The 24,128-nt window shown below is 38.5% G+C and overlaps 1 protein-coding gene across 4 annotated transcripts in view; it reads right to left on the bottom strand.

Annotated features, from left to right (window-relative positions):
• DAW1 (Transducin/WD40 repeat-like superfamily protein) overlaps positions 1 to 24,128 on the bottom strand; it is a 333,355-nt gene that overhangs the window by 295,103 nt on the left and 14,124 nt on the right. The gene's annotated exons all lie outside the window — the stretch shown is intronic.

Here is a 24,128-nt window from a genome sequence, read left to right as displayed (position 1 = left end):
TGACTCTGATTCAGAGGTTGAGCCAGATGATGTTGGCTCCTCTAGCAGTAGCTAGTAGTATTGGTCAGTGGTGACTAGTGATGTTTCACAGTTTACTTTTGTTGTAGAGGCCATTTCTAGCCTCCTTGGTTATGTGTTTTTGTTTTGATCTCTATATCATCATCGTGTATGTATTGGATAGTGCACTAGGTGCCATTTTGATATAATGGATATATTCATGAGCCTACTTGATCACATGTTGTCTTCTATCTATATTCTAAAGCTTTGTGTTTGGAAACATGAATGAAAATCTTTAAAATTATGTTTTTTTATTAAAAAAAATAAATATTTAATGTATTTTTTACAACGACCAAGTCATTGAAATCAAACCGGCTGAGTCGATACCGAGTTAGAGTCGACCCTCGGTTATTTCCGAGTCAGAGTCGGAGTTTTAAAACATTGGTTTCGTGAGGAACGGATCCACACACTCCCTCTTCTGCATCTGAGCAGATCTCAACTTCTGCTCTCAGTACATCTTCCACTGCTCAAAAGATCCCTTATACAATGTGGCCAAGGCATCCCACATCTCCTTAGCGGTTCCTTCGCTTGCAACGTGGCACACCATGTGATCCTTGACTCCATCCAAGATCATCCTCTTTGCTTAGCCATCTCAGTTTTGTACTTCTTTAGCAAATTTGTATCCACCAGGACAGCTACCACATTATCAACATACATCTTGAGGGCATGCTCATCTAGAAGGAAAGTCATCCTAGCCTTCCAGATGGCATAGTTGGAAGCCTTGTCCAACCTGTCCTGATCCCTCAAGCCACTAGTTGCCATCTCCTCCGAAAACTGTCGAACAACTCCCTCTTTCTCCCTACTTCGTAGCTCCTAGGCTGACTTACGCACTCCCTGATGGAGCTGGTAAGCTGCTGCTCCTCTATTTCTCAGCAATTGAGAAATGTTGATTTCCTCGGCAAGAAATCACTGAGGAAGTATTCCCTCACTATGCTCTGCTGCTTCTTTCTTCTGACGTCCTTTCAGTTCGGCAAAGCTGCCCACTAAAAAATTTGGGTCCACCAACTACTCCTCACACTGAGGCTCAGCGCTACTCCCTCTGCCACAGCAAAATTTGAACTAGAAGCTCTTTCTCTCCGTCAACTCACTCAGAGAGAGGCTACCTCGAATTTTCGACCCTCCGACTAGAACTGCACAAACCATCTGGGGTTTTGACTTACCACCTCCTGCAGATTTTCGATTTCCCCTTCGGCTCAGCGTTGGAGTTTTTGGTTCTGGTCTTCTTGTTTCTCCTGCACTAGCGTTGATACCATGTGGAAATTACTAAGCTGGAATCCCTACTGCAACAAACTGATGTTCTCCTACTTGCTTAAATCATGCAAGTTATTTACTGTATTCTACAGTAAATTTCGAAGCAAATACATCTGCAGCCTTCACTTAATTTACATATATGCGAAAACAAAATACTGAGCAAGAAAGGAAAATAAAACACATAGGACAGTTATTTTTGGACAAATAGTCCCCCGGAAAAACCCAATGTGGGAAAATCGGTGCAGCAGCTCTGAGGGTTTATTATTATGTAGGAGAAAATTCTAAGTACAATTCTTAGGATGCTCAACTAGCAATCTGATACAGAGAGAACACTGAACAAGAGACTAGTGAAATGATCTCACCCTGTCACTGGAGAATCAGTGACTGATCTTGCTTCTCTAGAGGCTTTGTGTCACCCTCTGCGTGGCCTCTGCACAGAACTGCATCACCCTGGCGAGCATTTTCATCATCCCTCCTGGGCTTTACGCTGCCTCTCCTTTGGATCCTCTGCTGGCTAAGAAATCGACTTTCTGCCTCCCAGACTCACAACGTGGCTTCCGACAATTGAACTTCGACTTCCCTCAGCAGGAACTCGACTTCCCCTTAATGATTGCGCTGCATCTGCGTCAACACTGCGTAGGCCAGCGTCAACCTTCCTCTGGACATCTTTCTGTTCTCTCTCTGCCTGGTACTCTCCGGAAATTCCTTCTCCCGGATTCTCACTGCCCCTCTGCTGCAAGATCTCCTCAATCGATTTTCCTTCTGAGAACTTCTCACCTCAGAAAATCAATTTTCTCAATCTCGTTGTGTGTTATCCAAATGACCCTCAAACCCCTTCTTATATCTTCATGTTGGACAACCAATGGCCTAGATTAAAACATAATCAAAGGCTCAGATCGTTTTGGCTTGATCCGTGGCTTTTTCTAGAAGTTTCACCCCTGATTAGATTAATACCCATTATTATTTTAATTTTCCTAAGTTTAGACTTAGGAAATCCATTAAAAATATTAATTATTTTAATAAAATCACTTCTGCGTGGAATTTCCCAAAACGCTTTCTGGGTTCTTTGGAATACATGTGCCCAAGCCTCCCTGCAAAATTTGAGGCTTAGATCACATCCAATGCTACCCCAAATCAACACTAGTAGTAGTCTCTTTGGAACCCCTCCTAGGACCCCTGCTAGATTGTGTGGTAACAGGTTCTTCGCTCCTCTTGAAAGACCACTGAGAACTTACGCTAGACCTAGAGTTTTTGAATTAATCATGAGCGAAGTTCCTCCAAGGTATTTACTAGGTCAAGGTAAGAGGGACAAAAGGGTCTATTGTGATTTATTCAAGCGTAATTTTTTCAAAGATGATCAATATATGTGTTGAAATCACATCGACTTGTGTGAAAATCGTTGTCTTGAATTACCCCATCCAGCACAAGTATTTTACCATATTTCACTGACTGAAATATCAGCAAATCTTGATATTGTGACCTGCCCTTGGTTCAATCAATTTAAGCCATCTAAATCGTTCTGAACTAGGACTCTAAGCTCTGATTCTAGCCAACATCCAACCTCTGGCACGTTAAAACGTGCAAACAAATAGCATAATCAGGCAGAGAAGAAGACGTTTCTAAAATCTACCACTTAATGTTTTCTGCGTGATTATCTTGTTGGCTTCATCTGTTAGTAGACATAGGAGGCTGGATCAGGACATGATTCCTCAAATAATTTCGCTGGTTCCTGTGAATCGACAATAAAATTGCATGGTTATAGTTATATTTTCAGCTGCTGAAATGAATCTCTAGAATTGGACGATAAAGGAAATGGATTGACCGGCTTTAATTGTGTTGAACTCACTGCGTTTAAATATTAGTTGAGCTCAAAATGATACATCAAACAAAAAATTCAAGTCAAGGAGGATTCATATACGTTCTTGCGAATGATCTGCGGGTGGTTGTTCAATTTTGATGTCAATCGGGACAATAGCGTTAAAAATTGGTATTGACAGCAACTATTTTCCAGGCTATGCAAAGATGCCAAGCTTTGAATTGGCATTAAAAAATTTCTTATGTACTTTGTTCCACGAAAAATCTCAAGCTTCAAAAGGTTACTTCATATTGCCACTAAATTTGATGTCGAGGTTTTCCTGGTACTGAGAGAGACAAGCAGAAGCAGCGCTGGCGATGTAATACGTACCCATTTATGTGTCATTCAAACCGAGAGGACCAGTCCATAATTAAAGTGCAAGGCTGAACTCATGGAAGTGAAATCCAATTTGTAAATTATGGTGATTTTTATTTTATTTGGGGAATTTATTGTTTATGGAGCAATAAGGTGATTTGTAATTTTTTGGAGTAATAAGGAGTTTTATTTGTAATTTGTAAATTGAAGAAATAAGGTGTGTTGGGTAAATTTGTTTTCAAGGAGTTATTTTTTTAATTGGGATCATCACATTGTAACTCAAAGTATTTTTACTTTGAGGGGGGGTAAAATTTTTTTACCAGATTGTGCAAAAGCACCCTTGTAAAAATCAAATTTTGAAAGTTGCCTTGTAAAAATTTGAGAAATTGACTAGAGCCAAGTGCAAAGCTCAGTCAATTTTCTCCTGTTTTGACGACTATTCGAGGGTCAAGGCCAAGCCCCGATAGTTCGTTTTTTGCGTCGTGTGTTGCTGTTGTGTTGACTATCTTGTCATTTCTGTTCTGATTCTTGGTGCGACGCTTCAACGCTAAAATGTCTAAGTTGATTAATTTGTTTTCTGATTCCGACAAACTTGAAGGCACCAAATCTTATAAAACATGGCATCGTCTCATCGAAAGCACACTCATTTACAATGAATTATGGCAGGGAATATGTGATGGAGATGTTAAGCCGAATAAACCCACAGATGCAGCTGCACTAGCAAAATGGGAAATCAAGAATTCTAAAGCCTTAGCTCTTATTAAATCTTCTGTGAATGATGAAATGTATGTCCATATAGAAAATGCCACAGATGCATGGTCTGCCTTGAAAACTTTTAAAGACCTCTTTGATACTCAGCCTGAATCAAAGAAAGTCGATTTACAATTAAAATTGTTGCAACAAAAATTAACTGAAGACGGGGATATTCTTGAATATCTCTCCAGACTTAAGAATATTAGGCAGGAAATTATTAATGCTGGTTTTCCCGCAATTGATGATAGCTTTATGGTCACAATTGTAATTGTTGGACTTCCTTCTTCCTACACACATTTTTTAGAGACTCTACAAGTAACTGGGAAATTAGAGAAACTAAAGTTTGATGAGCTTTGTGAAATGTTGAGTCAACATGATAAAACTTTTGGGAAGAAGAAGAAAATTGGTGAAGATGTTTTTCTCACAGAAGCCAGCACTAGTAAGTCATCAGCAGATAGTTCTCGAGGAAGAGGCAGATGGAATCAGAATCAAACAGCACATAATCGAGGTCGAAGCCAAAGCAGAGGCAACAATTTTAACAGAGGAGGAAGAAATAATTTTCAAGGTAGAGGAAACAACCAAGGAAGAGGCAATTTTCAAGGATAAGGATATAATAATCAAGGTAGAGGACAATCTCAAAATAGAGGTCAAAGCAGAGGCAGAGGACAATCTTCAGGAAGAGGAAGAGACTTAAGTCAAATTGTGTGTCGAAGATGTAACAAAGTTGGCCATTATGCTGAAGATTGTCGAACTTCACTTAATAAAATTCCCAAGTTTCAGCAGCATTCAGCACAATTTGCAAATGATCAAGATGAAGATAACTCAGAATATGTTTTTACTTCCTCACCAGCATCACAAATTTCATCCCATCTTAGAAGTGACTATGAAGATGCCTGGATCTTGGATTCCGGGGCAACTCAGCACATGACTTGTCGACGTGATTTTTTCTGGAATTTTCAAGATTGCCAACTTAATTCCATTTTTCTTGCTGATGATACAAAACATACTCCTTATGGAAAAGTAGTAAAAGTTTTTCTCCCTGGTATTGGAGAAAAAATGATTTCCAATGTATGGTATGTACCCAGTTTCAAGAAAAAATTGCTCTCTTTAGTCACGATTCGACAAGCAGGACATCAGGTGATTATGGAAGATGGTTTAGTGAAGATTAATTCAGTGAAACAGAACTTGAAAACAGTCATGACAGGTTATGAAGATGGAAAACTGTTACGGATGAAAGGGACAGTTATTCCAAGGCATTCTGATTTTGCAGGGGCAGTGACTACAGGTATTTCACCTATGAGACTATGGCATGTAAGATATGGACATTTGAATTTTGACAGTCTTTCTCAATTGCAGAAACAAGGAATGGTTAAAGGACTTCCCACATTCAAAAGGGAAAATGCAAAATGTGAAGCTTGCATTTATGGCAAACAAAATCAAGAAAGTTTTCCAACAAGTTCATGGCGTGCAAACAGGCGGCTACAACTAGTTCACAGTGATGTTTGTGGTCCACTACAAACTTCATTTGGTGGTTGCAAATATTTCTTACTATTCATTGATGATTTCAGCAGAATGACTTGGGTTTACTTCTTGAAGAACAAGTCAGAAGCATTTGATAAGTTTAAAATTTTTCACCAACTTGTTGAAAATGAAGTCAGAGAAAAGATAGGTACTCTCAGGACAAATAATGGGGGAGAATTCACTTCAAATGAATTCAAAACTTATTACAGTGAAAATGGCATCAAACGACATCTTACTAATGTTTACACTCCACAGCAAAATGGAATAGTCGAAAGAATGAATCGCACTTTGTTAGGAATGGCGAGATCCATGTTAACTTTCAAGAGGTTAAGTCCAACATATTGGGCAGAAGCAATACATACAACTGTCTACTTAAGAAACAGATCTCCAACTACTTCTTTAGACGGAATTACACCTTACGAAGCTTGGTTTGGTTTCAAAACTCGAGTTAAACATCTTCGAGTTTTTGGGTCAGTGTGTTATGCCTTAGTTCCAAAAGAAAAACGAACTAAGCTTGACTCAAGAAGTTTAAAATGCACAATGATTGGCTATTCTGATGAGAAGAAAGGGTATCGACTTTTGACCAATGGAAAATTCATTGTGAGCAGGGATGTCATTTTTGATGAAACAGAGAGTAAGAGTGCTGAAGAAATTGAAAATCTTCTTCACAAGTTAGAAACCAAAGGAAGTAAAAGAAATAGTCAACCAACTTCACCAAATTGGTATGAACTAGATTTTCCTTCCTCTGACGATGAGTCATCCAGTCCATCTACATCAACAACATCATCTGGGTCTTCTAGCAGTTCATCCGCATCTCCAAGCAGCAGTAGTTCTTCTGACAGTGATTCTCCACATTCTTCACCTGAACGACGAACATCAGTTTATATTAATCCTCTTTACAATGATGGGGACTTTACAGAAGCGCAAACAAGTGAGCACCAACTTCCGAAATGGGCAGTTCAACTTTTGAAAGATGTAAAGCCTGATGAACAGAATAAAACTGGCACCAGAAGGGCACATAGAAGTGAAGGCAATTTTGCCTTGATAGCAAATGATTTTACTGAACCTTCCACATACAAAGAAGCAGTAAAACATAAAGAATGGCAACAGACTATGGTTGAAGAATATGAAGCAGTAATTGATAACAATACTTGGAAACTTGTTGATTGTCCAGCAAATGTTAAACCCATAGGGTGCAAATGGGTTTACAGAATTAAGTATAATCAAAAGGGAGAACTTGAAAAGTATAAAGCACGACTTGTCGCAAAAGGTTTTGCGCAACAGGAAAGCATTGATTATGAGGAAACTTTTGCTCCTACAGCTAAATGGAACACCATCCGATTAACACTTGCATTGGCCGCTCAGAAAGGATGGAAAGTTCATCAAATGGATGTGAAAAGTGCTTTTCCCAACGGAGATTTACAGGAGGAAGTATATATGACCCAACCGCCAGGTTTTGAAATTGAAGGACAAGAACATAAGGTTTGCAAATTGATTAAGGCTTTATATGGATTAAAACAAGCTCCCCGAGCTTGGTATGCAAAGATGGATGACTACCTTAAGAAAGTTGGTTTTCAACGAAGTGAATCTGATGATACTTTGTATGTGCGACAACAGGGAAAATATCTGGTAATTCTTGTTATGTATGTAGATGATTTGATCATTACAGGCAACCATGATGATCATATTGCACAGGTGAAAAAGGAGTTACAGGCCGGTTTTAAGATGACAGATTTGGGATTACTTCACTACTATCTCGGAGTTGAAGTCTTCCAACGTCCACATCATATTTTAATTTCTCAGAGTAAGTATGCCGCAGAGGTTCTTCAGCGATTTGGCATGCAAGATTGCAAGCCCGTTCTCACCCCCATGGAGCAAAACTTGAAACTTTCAAAATTTGAAGGGGGGGAAAAGGTGGACAGTACAACTTACAGACAGTTGATTGGCAGCTTGATTTATTTGACAAATACTCGTCCTGATCTATCTTATGCAGTCAGTATTCTTTCACGTTTTATGCAGGAACCACGAGACAGCCACTGGAATGCAGCCAAAAAAGTTCTTCGATATATCCAAGGAACAAAAGATTTTGGTCTTCTTTACACAAAGACTAAAAATTTTGTACTTGGTGGATATTCTGATGCCGACTTTGCTGGGAGTATTGATGATCGAGCATCAACATCAGGTTATTTAATGAACATGGGGTCAACAGCAGTATCTTGGAGTTGTAAGAAACAAGCTACAGTGGCCACTTCTTCAGCAGAAGCAGAGTACATTTCAGCATGGGAAGCAGCATGTGAAATTGTTTGGTTGCGCAGAATTTTGCAGGACTTGGGCATTTCTCAGGCAGAAGCTACATCATTATTCATTGACAGCCAGTTAGCCATCAAACTTGCCAAGAACCCAGTTTTTCATTCAAAGACAAAGCATGTGGACACCAAGTATCATCATATCAGATCTCTCATTGCCAAAGATGTCCTCAAGCCAGTTTATTGTCCTTCCGAAGATCAGATCTCCGACATTTTCACGAAACTGCTTGGCAGAATAAAATTTACTAAGTTCAGGAATGAACTTGGTATCTGTTGTAATGTATCTTTGGATCATAGGGGGGAATGTTAGATGATCCAAAAATAATTTATTATCATAGGTTATAAAATTGAAATAAAATAATTATTAATTTAAGAAATTAAATTAATAATTATTATTCTAGAATGATTAATTATTTAATGGAGACAATTAGAATTAGTATATTGTTGTAACAAGATATGACTCTCCAAATGTGTCGTATCTTAGGCTCTATTTTAGGAGATTAGTTAGCTAGTTGGTTTGAATAGCATTCAATGTAAATGGACACTTGTTATTTAATAAGTGATCCATAATTAGAGGTAGTTAGGACATGGAGCTTATAAATAGCTCATTGCAAGAGTGTTTGGTTGTTCGGGTGTAAACTCTTGCAAAATCAATTATGTAATTATTTTTTTGATTAATAAAATTACGTGTCTGAGGACACCTCTGCCATTACAAGAAAGCCACTTTATCCAAGGAAAACTAACTAGATTTCCCTTCGAGGGCACACCTAGGATACACAAACTTATGGAGAAATAACCATGGGAATTCCACAAAAAATTGAGATCCTCTAGAGGAGACACAAAGGAAGAGTTCAATCCAAACAGAATTTGAAAATTCCTTGTCTAAAGAATTTCACTAGATGCCCTAGATAGACATCCAAGGAAAGAGGGGCCGAAATTTTGGAGGAAAGAAAAGTAGGAGAGAAAGAGAGATGATCACCAAACTTCGTGGACTAGTGCCTAGTCCCTTGGGCTATGGAGTCTAACATGATTCAAAATTTGCCAAAATCATCCTTAACGAGGCTAAAGAATGATGCCCTAACAACCAATCTTTAACAATTACCCACCCAAGATTTATGGATTTTCATGGAAAGAAAACAAGATTTCATCCACTAGGAAAATTCATCCATTGTCATGCAATGAGTAACATATGCAATTGCCAACCAAATAGCCTTTTACAATAATATTCAATAAATTAGGGCATAACAACATTAACTAGTTGTAACAATTCAATACATTAGACATTATTCAAGAGAAAATATTTAACAAAAAAGCACTTACAAGATGACAATAAGATATATCCAACGACAAATCATGAAGTACCTCCAAAGAAGGTTGAAATTCTAGCTTCCAAAGATATTGAAATGCTTCAATAGAATCTCCACTAACATTCAAGAGAAAAAGTATGAAGTCTTTTACAAGAGAAAGATCAGAGTGATGATGATGAGTTCTCACAAATGAGACTCATATTTATTTATATGAGTCTCTCCTAATTCAATCAAGCCTAATATGCCCCAAAAATTATAAAATAATGTGCTAGATACAGGTCCTGATGACAAGCCCACCAAGTAGTTAATACAAGTTATGAAAAGGCCATGCATAAGTGAGACGAAATGATGACATCATGATGAAGGGTCGTTGGAGGGCCTCGTTGAGTCCTCTAGGTGCCAAGATGAGAGAGAGGGCTCCATGAACGATGGACAAGGGGATGGCCCCTTAATCTTTATGTAAGTCATCATGTGGGTCCCTAAGTGGGCTTGGGGCACAATTGATGGTCTCATGGGTCTCCCAATGAAAAAATAAGCCTATAGACTACTCCAAATGAGGTTTTTGATGATGGTGCTTGCCCTCCCATGTCTCAAGGATGAGACAAACCTCCTCTAGGCCATGGATCAACTGCCATGATCATGATAAGATGGCTAGGTCACACTGGTCCAAATGCATCATCTCGCAAATAATGTGGGGCAAAGGACAAATTGTTGAAGGTGCCCATGGCATAGAACGATGCTAACATGTTGGAGTCCCATGACTCGCATCCCCTCCAAGTGTCAATATGACCTTATGGTGGCTTGGGCCCTAGTTAAGTTGTCCAACCCATGATGAAACCACCTGCCAATTACATATAAGATCCAATGCACTTCCTCACCTTTAGGTAGAATAATTCATTAGTGCATCTAGTGAACCAAGGTTGTTAATCAAGGGCACAAATGATACTTTATAATGGGCTTCCCTTTCAAATTTGGGGCTTTGAGCATGTAATGGTGTTACCTCCCTAGGTAGGAGCGGCTAATAAACAACCCTATTAGGTTAGATATCATTTTTGGGATTCAACTGCGTTAAGTAAGTCATTCAAACGTATGACCATTTCCATGAGAGGTAGTCGTAACTGAATAATTTCTCATGATTTTTGAATAGTTCACTTAGCACTCATTGCATCGGGTGATGCTCACAGGGGTGAAGAAGTGGGATTGAAACTAGTGAAATGTGGAGAACGAATCACATAGCATCAATCATCACTTCCGGGGCTTGCACCCGGTAACCAGGACTTCCCAGGAGGTCACCCATCCCAGAACTCCTCTGGCTCAAGCGCGCTTAACTGTGGAGTTTTTCCCCACAATCAAGCCCACTTAGCTTGCTACCCCATTTGCAAAACCTTAGCAAGTATTGTGCCTCATGAACCATTCAAGTAGAGATCCCTTGACTCTTTTTGAATTTAAGTATGGGGGATTACGCAGTGCATTATATTAGATATCATTTTTGGGATTCAACTGCGTTAAGTAAGTCATTCAAACGTATGACCATTTCCATGAGAGGTAGTCGTAACTGAATAATTTCTCATGATTTTTGAATAGTTCACTTAGCACTCATTGCATCAGGTGATGCTCACAGGGGTGAAGAAGTGGGATTGAAACTAGTGAAATGTGGAGAACGAATCACATAGCATCAATCATCACTTCCGGGGCTTGCACCCGGTAACCAGGACTTCCCAGGAGGTCACCCATCCCAGAACTCCTTAAGCGCGCTTGAGCCAGAGGAGTTCTGGGATGGGTGACCTCCTGGGAAGTCCTGGTTACCGGGTGCAAGCCCCGGAAGTGATGATTGATGCTATGTGATTCGTTCTCCACATTTCACTAGTTTCAATCCCACTTCTTCACCCCTGTGAGCATCACCCGATGCAATGAGTGCTAAGTGAACTATTCAAAAATCATGAGAAATTATTCAGTTACGACTACCTCTCATGGAAATGGTCATACGTTTGAATGACTTACTTAACGCAGTTGAATCCCAAAAATGATATCTAATATAATGCACTGCGTAATCCCCCATACTTAAACCCTATTAGGTTTTTGTAATGTCCCAAATTTAATTTTTGGAGAAATTGCTTCAGAAAATTTAGTCATCAGTTTAAATAAACCATGAGCACAATTTTGAACCACAAAATCAATGGGAAACTAGAAATATATTCTGTAACTGAAGAATAAACAAGACAAATATGTAGAAGAATTCAACTTTATTATATTAAATAAAAGAGTACATATAAAACTAGAAATCGTTGAGAGAATGGCCACCAAAATAAATTTGCTCCAATATTGTATTGGGCCTCCAAAACTGAACTGACCAATCAATATGTTGGAACTTGTGAATCCTGCATGGATTCACCAAGGGAGAGAGCTAGGTTTTCGCCTACTCCCGCTGAATCACCCAAGGGTTTTCATCCTCGGGCTACTATAACAGAGAACTGAATTCTCCAATCTATACCAAAGACAAAGCTCCAAACCAAGATATCTCCAAATGATTTCCTACTCCTTTATAGATCCGATGGATAGATCTCCAAGCCTCTAGAAGCATCTCATTTTATTATTTTATTATTATTCTAAAATCTCCTCCATTGATTTAATCTTAAGTGACTTCTGGTTTTATTTTATTTCAATTAAGTCACTTTTGGCCGTTTTCCTCTAATTAATTGTTTTTCCTTAATTAAATGACTAATTAAATCCATTTTTAATCAGGGAAAATAGTAAATCTCCCACCATACTCTCTTAGGCCATTGGAAGTTACTTTGGAGCATCATATCTTGTAGATATTCTCATTCTGGTTCCAACGAGCTATTATACGTAGGTACCATCGTATATTTCTCCCAAAATGGCACCTCAAGCGAAATTAATTAAGTCAAGCTCAATAATAACCCTGTTGACCACAACGTGTCAAGTACCCATAGCAATACACCCCCTTTTTCACAAAAGGGAGAGCGCCTAATCGATGTGTTCCTGCCATCCAGCTATCATCATCAACCTGAGAATCATCTTATATTGTAAACTCTTTCTGCATGTGTAAACTATAAATAATCTTAGCAGATCTGTGTCGTGTATGTAATTGCCTAAGTAAACCTAATTTTCTGGTGACGATCTACATTCCGGAAGGTTTTTTGTCTCACCGACCCATGGTCGACAGAGTTTTCCTTCAGCCTTACCCCAAAGCTGGAATGGATTTTGTCACTAGAGTGTTAGGGGAGTCCTAGTGTGCTAGATCGAGTCTATGTAAGAGTAATTTGGGAATAATCCTAACTATTTGGTTAGGTTACTTTATTACAAATTGCTTGATCTGCTAGATTATATTTGTGTACCAGAAATGGGTAGTCTGTGAGGGTCTTGTTCAAATGGGTTTTCCCCCTTGAGATGTAAAAAATGTAAAAAGATCATGATGTAAAATGTCTTGAGGGTTAGAAAAATAATTTATCCCCTCATAGATCCTAGGTCCTAGGTAAATTAAATATTCCAAAGGTAAAATTCGTGGATCCTTTAAAAAATTAAATCTTAACTGGTCCAGGGACTAAGGTTAATTGATTATTTTGCTAAATTTTATGTCTTAGGTCCCTGGGGTTAAATCAAAGTCAAATTTTTGAGGAAATAAATGCAAAATTTTAATTTTTGAATTTATTAAAATACATTTAATTGAAAAATTCGAAATTTCCTCAATATTTAAAATTTCGACGGATGAGATTAAAAGAAATTTTGATCCTCATCAACGGTCGAAATCATTTTGACAAGGATCATTCGAACTAGCAGTTGGAAGATTTATCTTTAAATAGGAGGTCATTTTGTCAGTCAGATAGATCCGATCTTTTAATCGTGTACTAAGTGAAAAGCTCTCTCTTGTAATCTTTTTATAAGCAATAAAGAAAGACTTTGGGGTTAACTTCTGTTGGTGTTACTCTTCATGGAAATGCTATAAGATGTGTTATTTTCATGCATATATTTCTTTTTGGCCATTGATATAGCTTTCTGAAGAGCGATCTGAGTACAGGTATCTTGCTCAGTCGTTGGGGTTTGAATGGTAATTTAAGTTTTGAATATAATAGCAGGTATCTCTATTAGATCTGAATTTTATTATCGTTCTCTCGCTCTATGATTGAAGGTTGAATTGAGTTTTGCAGGAAAATCCTTGATTATTAGATCATCAGGCGTTCGGGGAAGTTCTTGGTTGAACCAGCCAACTCCCGTTCCGTGTTTTCTGAAGAGCCCAGTGTGAATTCGGTCTCGGGCTTATCATAAGATATTATTTTTATGGGTGATGCATGAAGGGTTTCAAGCTTAGTACCTCCTCCAAAATTCAAAAAAAAAATATGTGCTAAATTGTCAAGATCTGGCTATTGGGAGCCGCAAATCATCAGATCTGGGAGCGAAGTCGGACTCACACTCCCTAGATCTGATAGATCTGCCATTTATGTACATAGATCTGTAAATATTTTTTTTTTGACTTAGGGTTTCTGGGGTTTCATTTATTTTTTGCATATTCGGGTTCTGGCTGTTTATGTTTTCAAGTACAGGTTGCAAAGTCCAAATTTAGGCCCCGGAGGGTAAGATCTGAATCTCTGGAGGTCCAGCATCATTTTTTATAGGGAATTAATTTAGTTTTTCAAATCTGGAATTTCAGCGAGGGTTTCAAGGTCAAATTTGAAGCAAGCTGATTCAAAATTTTAAATTAAGATTTCTGGAAAATTTGTAAAGGAGTTCTCGTAAATTTCAAGGGGTTTGGTTTCTGGGATTTGTTGCCTGGTGGGGTTTGCTGTGCATTTTCAATTTTTTTTAGAGCCCTTGCTGTCGTCTATCAAATCTATGTATGCATCTGCAGCTCCCATCACCAAACCCTTGCTGTCTCAGTAATTATCACCATCTTTCATACGCTCCCAGCCACCTGGGTTTTTATTTTTCTAGGCTACTCCAAGGCAGCCTTTCAAAACTTTTCCAGCTTTCCCACGCACCTGTTGAACCCTCCATCGATCTTCTGCTGCGTGCTCCTTTCCCTCAGCCCTTTCCTCATTATCCCTCTGCGTGCTCCTCCCTTTCTTCCTGCGTGACCTCCATTACTTGCAAACGCTCACATCAAAACCCCGCGTCCATAACTTCAGCTCTCCCATCAAACCCTCTGCCTGTCTACGTAGCCTCCTTCTCCCTCTGCGGCTATCATCCAGCCGTCTCCTTTCCGTCCTCACTCAGTTCTCCACGAGTTCTTTCTCCCGTCGACTTGCAATGCATTCCACGCAGCTTTCTCTGCTTGCGTCTTCCCCTGGTGTTGGCTTTCCATCGTGCTCCCCTTCTCCTTTACCGTGTGGCAGCTCCCTCGTATCTCCTTGCGCTCTCCATCACAGCCCTCAGCTATCCCCTTGATCCACAAACCTGTAGACAAGTTGAACCCCAAGTTGTTGTCGAAGTCTTCAAGCTGCCACCATCAAGCCCTCCAGACCTACATTCATAAACTTAGTCTTTTTTTTAGCATTCGTTGGTTTAGATAGGATAGCTTAGCTTAGGTTTTATGTAAATTCGATTCATGATTTTTAGTTTTAATTAATTCTGATTTTAGTTTTGATTTTTATTTTTATTTTTTTATTTTTCTTAGGTATAGAGCATAAAAAAGCAAATAAAGGATTTTGACTTCGATTTCTTTTCCCTTTTGTTTGTTTGGTGTTTCATTTTAATTTTTTCTTTTATTTGATTTCGACTTTGCATTAAAAAACTTAAAAAAATCCTAAAAAGTATAAAATTTTCAAAATATAAAAATAAAAATGAAAAAACTTTCAAAATTCTAAACATTTAAAAAATTCTAAAAATTCTAAAAATTTAAATTTGTGATTAAGGATTTGAATTAAGGGGTTTTTCACTTAAACGTTAAAAAAAATTTAATGTGGCCTATGGCCCATTAAAATTTCAATTTTTGACCAGTCCATTAATTTTAAATTCCTTGGTGTCTTTGATGTTAAACGCTAAATCTTAAATTCTCATGATTCCTCTATAGTCTAGTGCGATAAATGTTTTAAGTTATATTGGCGATAAGAGAAAATTAATTAATTCTAGATCTTGGACAGTTAGTGAAAATCATTTAAAATCTAGAATATTTTGTGTGATCCAGTGTTGAGCATTCATATGGATTATCATCACTTTTTGTCACATATTGAAAATCGTTCTAGATAACTTGTTTTATTGATGGTTAATTCAAATATCTAAGGCACTGGTCTAAAATTATTTCTATCTTGTGGTCGTGTCTTGTTTACCTTGGCGTTTAATCTATCAATCTGATTTAATCATTTAAATTCATCAAGTTATCCATCATTAAAATCTCCTAGAGTCTGTTTTTCACAGGCTATCCTCATCTATTCACCTAGGGACTACCCCCCTTGACTTGTCTAGGAGAGAGTCTAAACGAAGAGATCGTGGATCCGAGTGACTGCCCCGATCTAAGCGTTGTTGCGGTGCCTAGACACTCTGTGCGACAACAAACCCCATTTTCCGAAAGTTGTCAGATTGCAATGAAACAAAAGGCAAGTTGTGCAGATGATAGAATATGCCAAGAGAATGTCACTGAATCCCATAAAATCTCCTCAAAATTCCCCTGGAACCCCTAATGATATAAACTTGCACCCATGACCTGGCCATCCTATGCCCTAGAAATCCACCTTGCTTGCACTATAGAGAAAAATAAAAATGGGGACATGACAGTGTTCCTAGCCCCTAAGTGGAAAGACAGGTCCAAGGTACATCCTTCAAGTGATAGGGGCCATGTGAATAGTGATGAGGTGGATAGGGACACAGGGGTCTCAACGCCAGATGCCATGGGTTTAAGGGTGGTAATGATGAGGGATGTTTGCATACTTGGGTGTATATATCTAGGAAGAAGCAATCGTGATACATGAGTTACCCCATCCTTGTTTTTCCACCCTTCTTCATTATCCTTTTGCCTTTTTTTTATTTTTCTTTATTATACTGCTTAAGGCTCCAAGAGATGAGAGCATGTTATGTATGATATAAGAAGTGATTACCCCCTGAAGGTGGGGTAGTTCATCACCCACCAAGGGTTGGGACATGCATGGGTTCCTTAATGATGTGGGTGCACTCATGGGGCCCTAGGAACTAAGGCGATGGCCATAATCAAGGGCTAGAGCTGATGTTTGACTTTTTCCCACATGCTAATATAATGTCCCAACCATCTTTTGCATTTTATGATATTTTATTTTTATTGTGACCATGATATGCTTTTAATTTTTCTTTTTTAGCTGCATCAACCTCCGAAGCAACATTTGCAGGCTTGACCCAAACATGTGGACAAGGGGAGGGGGTGTACCAGAGCCTTGTGGACCCAGAGAGGGAAGATGATGAAATAGGGCTTGTCATGTGCAGAGGGGAGTGAAAAATGTGAAATGGGAAAACGGGACCATGCTACCAAAATTGGGGTTTTCCAATTCTTAAAGCTATGACCCAATAGGGTAGATCCCAAGGGACTACGATTGAGGATGAACCCCCATTTAAGGTGAGGGAACAAGACTTCAGTCAAAACCCTTCCTTCTTCCAAGTCACCCAATAATCCATGCCCAAAAGTGCCCAAGGAAAAACAAGCATAAACACTCGACTGCACAATGAAAAGCATACCTTTAGGACTTGGATGGCCCACCTTCAGACTTACGCTCTCAACAGATGGGCGAGGGGACATATGACTGGCTCAAGGAGAGGAGATCAACTGGCACAATATATCAGCTACACTGATGGCTGTCAGGGGCTACTGGCTGCCAGCTAAAGACAAATCTAGGAGAAAATTTCTCTTGTGGGATCACCCACTTTTGATAGGTAACAATCACCAAGAGACAGAAGACACCAAAATTAGGCTCCAAGCCAAGGCAAAACCCCACAAGGGGGAAAATTTAAAACCCAACAATCCTCCTCTTATAGAATCAGATCAAAATGAGATATCCAAGACCCAAGACCAAGACCAAAACTGCCACAAAGATTCCAAGTCAACCCTCCTCCAAGTCTCCTCCAACAAGTCAAAGTCAATGAAAGTCAACATTGGTCAAATCTTCTGAAATCTAGTCAAAATCACAATTTTCAGTCTTGCAGTGGAGGCCAAATTTCGTCCCTATAATTACCTCAAAGATGCCACAAAATTTTCGCACATGTGAACAAAAACAAGGCAGAAAACTCGATTTTTTTCTCTCCTTTGACTTCGACTCTCTTTCTTCTTGATTAGGTGCAAAAATCGATGTATGATGTGATGATCTGAATTGTCTTCCAAGAGGTCGAATTGACTCTTATATATAGCTATCCAGGAGGGTCGAATAGGTGCCACATAGGCTGACTTGTCCAAGGAGGGTCGACTTGGTCTTTGTGTTGACTCTTTGACTCAAAAATAAATTTCAAATTATTTCTTTCCAAATGGGACATGACTCAAATACAAATTCTTTTGACTCATAATAAATTCTTTTTGACTCTTTTTTATTCTTTGAGCATGAAGAACATGCTTTGACCAAAAATAAAATATAATAATAATGAATATAATAAATATGTCAATGATAAAATTACATTACATTATGAAGGCAAACACTAGCTACAATTTCAACACCTACATCATTTGAACAACACTTCTTTCGAAATTTAAGGTGCATGAATGTATAATTAAATAGAAGAATTTTGAATTGAAATCTTTATTCTATGGCATGTATTCCCTTATTCTAACTCCCTTATGGGTGATATTATCATAATGTCAAGATCACATTCCAACACTCTATTTGAGATACAGAGGTGATTACACTAGAGACATTTTAACCAAAAAACGTGTTAAAATAAACCTACTTTTTTTCTAACTTTTATGATTTATGATTATTTAAGAATAAATGATTGAAATTGGTTTTATTATTTTTTTTGAACTAGTGGAATCAACAACTAGGGCAGACTCATACTCGGATGTCACAAGGTTGATTTTTCCCACTACCACTATAACCTCCAGGCACACCAACACAACCCCTCACATAACACATAGGACTAGTCATGTGTTTCAATCAATGATATCACAAGGAATGCCTTAATGGTACACCCTATCACCAATTGATCACACCTCAAGGGTTGATGGAAATTGATTTTATTATCACAAATTAACATGTGTATTTATTATGGTGATGCTACTTAATGCATAGGCCTTAGTATCAACCTTTGAAGTGATTATTTGAACAAGCTAGGAAATTACATGTTTATAAACCTTGTGATATGGGGAAATCGCATATCTATGGATAGATGTATAAGCAGGAAAGAAATTTATTGCATCCTTGTCTAAGTGAGTTATCTTGTGTCAAGCAGTAAGAAAAAAGAGCCTTCCGAGCAAAGTAACATTAATATCATGAAGTTTGGACATAAAAAGTAGAATTATGAAACTTGCCTATGAAGCTCATTTTGACTTAAGCCCCTACGTCTCATGGATAAACATGGATAAATTATCAATAATGAACATGTTTTCAAAATGTGGGAACATCTGAAATGTAGATACAAGTATCTAGTATAGCTAGAAGCTTTGCCAAAATATGCTAGAAATAGTATGTGTTATATACCTAGGGGGGATAATATGGGGTACCAAGGGAGGTACCCAAGGTAATAATGTAATAATGGGTACAGTATGTTAGGAGCAACAATATTATATATTAAATAATATAAGTAATAAATAAACCAAAATAAAAGAAAAAATAAGAAAAACTTGTTCTTTTTTTATACACAATTTCTTGGTCTACATATTCTCCCTACTAAGGACTTGTATGCATTATAATAATTGAAAATCCTAAATTGTTGTTATAGGCTTATGTTAGCCTAAATGATTTGTGCTTTATATGGAAATCCTTTGATAGCCAACTAAAAAGCAAGATAAGATAAGATAATTTTATTAATGGCCAAAAAGTAACCACAATTAGGTCACTAGAACTCTAAGTTGCACAAAGCGTCGAAACGTTTCGGAGTTTCCGAAACGGGTACATTTAGAAATGTCACATCCCAAAAATGGAAATGCCTGCTATATATATATATATATATATATATATAAGTGAATGACACATTATCTTGCAAGGAAAAAAGGGAATTAGACCCATAGATGACAATTCAGAAGGAAAACCAAATTTGTATTAACTCTCATAGATGATTACATGATGGTCAAATTTCAGTCGAGCTTCGCTCGAGTTTCCGCTGAGTTTCAGAGTTTCGGGTACAGGTACGGCCCAAAACGTCAGGTTCCTACAAGTTTCGTGCAACATAGCTAGAACTGCTAAGTCCAAAAGTATCAATAAATTTTGGAAGCACTAAGGCCACTCTTATAAAAGTCAAAAGAAGATCTAACCAAAGAACCAAAACTCTATAAGTTGGGAAAGAAGGTATTGTTGGAAAACAAAACTAGGTAGATACAAGAACTAATAAGGGTCCAATCACAAAAACTCCCCAAAGGGATACCTTGTAGGAGGGTACAAAAAGATTAGTGGCCCCTAGATCTATTGCCAAAAGAAAATGAAGCAAAATCGAACCCTCCTCTATGGATCATCCACTTCTACAAAGGTATATCTCTTAGCATCCAAGGCCAAAGAAAAGAAACTCATGATAAAAGATTATCTAGAGGAGTTAGAGGAAGAAATGGTTCGACGAATGTCTTGCTATGTCAAAGGAGGGGCCTACTCATGGCCTATTTCTATTGTCTAGCAGTGACGACTCACCTACTAGAGTGATGCCCCTTGTCTTAAGATCTGAACTGGTGGTTCTAAACAAGTCTTGTTAAAGGGGGTAGGATGCCCCCAGGGTCTCCTAGATCTAGAACATGCAAGAATGGTGATGTTTGCCTTAACTTGGGTGCCTCTATGTTGTAGCTCTGATACCACTTGTTGTAAATCTGATCCAAAAGATATATGAGAATATAAATAAACCCAAGAATAATAAGATCCAAATATAGAAATGATTCACTTTATTGATATCAAACCCTTAAGGTAGGGCAACACCATATATTCACTCCTTAAGGAAGGAGAACACTCCACAAGCCATATGCCTGTTCATACAATATTCCTTCACTATCTTCCTTGACTTGGAGTCTCTAGCCTCTATATAGGCCTCATACATATAATACCATGGGTCATTACCATGGTTCCCTCATACCATCAACTAATACCATGGGCCCATTACATTATTACTAACTACTTGTGGTCCCTTACATGATATGGGTTAACCACCTTATTTATTACTATGGCCCATCCCATTATTACATTATTACCTTGGGTACCTCCCTTGGTACCCCATATTATCCCCCCTAGGTATATAACATTCCACCCCCCTTAGCATGTTTCGTCCCCGAAACATGGGAAGAACACAAATAATAAGATCTACTCAAAAGAGTAGTCCACTGGTACCATGAACGTGCATCTAGCCATCCAAGAGAAAGGTGAACCTTCGATCTCGCTGGTGCCTCGCTCGCTTGAGATGGAAGTTGACCGTGGCAGCTCTCCTGTGTTGATGTGTAGTAGGTGGATCGTCGCTCCTCGCTATCCGTCATACGGGGGTTGTTGTCCTTATGACTAATTGGTTGCCATCTTGTTGGTTGTTTTCTTGCGGGGTGATGTGGGTGATGATATGTTGAAGTTTTAACCCACGGTGCCTTTTTCTTTAATTCACCCTGCTGTGGTGCCTGTTGTGGTGTCTTCGTTTCCAATATGACTTCAACCACTGAATCCTCATCAGATGTGTCAGCACCTGTTACCTTTTCAGCTTCAGCCTCTGTTTGTGTTTGATTGTCGACCATCATATGCTCATCATCTGATATGTCAGTCCCTGGAACATCTTCTGCGTCAACCTCCGTGGACTCTACCTGTTTATTGATGGAAATATCCTGTAATGTAATTTTCTTCTTTTTATACCAGAGCTTCAGGAATTTCTTTTGCACATTAATATTGACCGTACCCACAGATTCCATCCAAGGATATCCCAAAACAACATCCATGTTATCCATATCTGAAGTATAAAAGTCACAATGCAACACATACTTATCCATAGAAAGCTTCAAATCTTTATAAACTTGAACATCCTCATTATCAACCTGTATGTTTTCAATGTGTTTCGTTGGAACTTGCAATTTTTTTGTCAAATTAACATTGATAGAATTATGCTTACAACTAGAATTTATAGACACAACGATCTTCTCCTTTTGAATGAATCCATGAACCTGCAATAAGGAGATACCAGCAGAAAATAACCCTTTAGGTTCCTTGGTTTCCTTCTTTCCTGTAAAAATAAAATCTTTGCTAGGTTGTGTGTCTGTCTGTGTGAGCTTATCCACAAGATTAGCTTTACGGTCAAAGTGGTCCATAAGAGCTTTTGTGAATTTGTCCCAAGTCAAGGGCCTTCGACAGCAACGTTGATGCCCTTGCCACCATTGCAATCTTTCAATGTCCAAGTACATTGTTCCCACACTCAGCTGAGTCTCATCATCCATGATGTAGTTCAATCTAAAACATTTCTCTATTTGTGCTATCCATTTGGCTGGATGAGAGCCATCAAATGGATACAAGTCCCTCAAATTCAGATCTAGGTGCGCCATCACAAAAAATTGGCGAAAATTTGAAATGGTCACAATTCCGTCAATATTGCTCAGAATCCCTATTATAACCTGTTTCCAGAAATGGAACAATCATTCTGCATCTTCCCATGTGATAGAAATCTTGATCCAGACACTAGAATTTCAGATCTGTGCTGCAACTCTCCCGCCGTCACCAAAATTTCTGCAAAAAAGAGCTGATTTTAAATCAGCGATATCTCCCTCATCCGGACTCCGATTCGACTGATTTTTTTTTTGAATTTGGGTATTTTTTCACAAAGAATCCAGATCTACAATTAGATTTTGTAGATAATGCACCAGGACGTCCAGATCTGCGCCGCAAACTCGCTGCCCTGAAAAATTGTCTGCAACCCCACTGATTTTTAGATCAGCGATATCTCCTTCATCCGGACTCCGATTCAACCGATTTTTTTTTTGAAATCGGCTATTTTTTCACAAAGAATACAGATATGCAATTAGATTTTGCAGATTTTTCACCAAAACATACAGATCTGATCTGCAAACTCACCGCCCCCGAAATCCTGCAAAAAATTAAAAAAAAAATCTCCACTTTTGTGCCCAAGAAAGTGCTCTGATACCACTTGTTGTAGATCTAACCCAAAGATATTATGATAATATAAATAACCCAAGAATAACAATATAGAAATATAGAAATGATTCACTTTATTGATATCAAACCCTTCAGGTAGGGCAACACCATATATTCACTCCTTAAGGAAGGAGAACACTCCACAAGCCATATGCCTGTTCATACAATATTCCTTCACTATCTTCCTTGACTTGGAGTCTCTAGCCTCTATATAGGCCTCATACATACAATACCATGGGTCATTACCATGGTTCCCTCATACCATCAACTAATACCATGGGCCCATTACATTATTACTAACTACTTGTGGTCCCTTACATGATATGGGTTAACCACCTTATTTATTACTATGGCCCATCCCATTATTACATTATTACCTTGGGTACCTCCCTTGGTACCCCATATTATCCCCCCTAGGTATATAAAGTGGTGATGTTGTTTGCCTTAACTTGGGTGCCTCTATCCACTGGGAATACAATGAAAAAGGATTTGATTCTCCAAGTAGGGTATGACCAACAGGAAAGCCTAAGTGTGGAAGATTAAAGAGCTAGTGCCTCCCTTAAAAACAAGGCTAAGCGTTGCTAATTCAAGTATTGAAAGAAGATGGAAAGAGATTTCTACGACTCCTTAAATAGGCAATGGAACCATCCCCGAATCTTACGGTAGGTTAAGTATCTAAAAATAAAGTGCTCTTTTGTCTCAGTCTCCTGCATATGGCAAACTTGGATAATTCTATCTTCCCATGGGCTTTGATGCCTGACCACTATCGGAGGCCTATGTGAACACACACAAATCTATCCTAGGGGGATGTTGTGTGTGTGCATCCAATGTAGTAGCATGTAAGGGGCTTGAACAATAAACTCATCGCTCAGCTCCAAGAAGTGCTCTGTGTAAAATCCATTTCAAGCTCCAACCCTCCTAGTGGATCGAGCCAAGTGACCCAGATATACTATATGTCATTTCTAATCATCTCATTCATCTAGTGCTTATTCAATAAGATATGTCCAAGAGCACCTAAAGAATACTTGAAAGTAGGGATGTAGTCCATCGAATTTCCAATTGATTGGAGAAGACTTGAGACCTTTGAAAACCGACAACTGTGAACCCATCCTATAGGTCTACTCAAGGCCAAGACCTCTAAGAAGCGAATAGAGAGATGTGAGTAATGCTCACTAACAACAATCAAGTCAACAAAACACCAAATATGATACAAGAGAAAAGCCAATTTGAAAATATTCTCCATCGAGAAAGGATGGTCTGAAAACTTTGTTTGGACAATGGCATGGGGTATAGTCCTCTTGCTCCAGATGAAATAGTGAAGCATGAGATTCTATACACCCCCAATCTTGGCCCAATTTGGCTCAAGTAGGCTAGGCCCCCACACCTCAAAATGATAAAGAACCATGGGCCTAATGATAAAGTGCATGAGATCCATCTTGGGTGATATCTGCTAGAAGTGGTTTCCAAAACATTGTCACCCGACCAAAGCAAGGGACCTAAACCCTTTTATTGATCAAGGGTTGGAGTGCATCCTCAACCTAAATCTAGG

Source organism: Pinus tabuliformis, chromosome 2_2, assembly GCF_031772625.1.
Source record: "Pinus tabuliformis cultivar Carrire ecotype Pingquan chromosome 2_2, CPIR1, whole genome shotgun sequence".
NCBI classification, from domain to species: domain Eukaryota; kingdom Viridiplantae; phylum Streptophyta; class Pinopsida; order Pinales; family Pinaceae; genus Pinus; species Pinus tabuliformis.
Note: the sequence above shows the minus strand (reverse complement) of the source record. Positions and strands in the feature narration are given on the sequence as shown.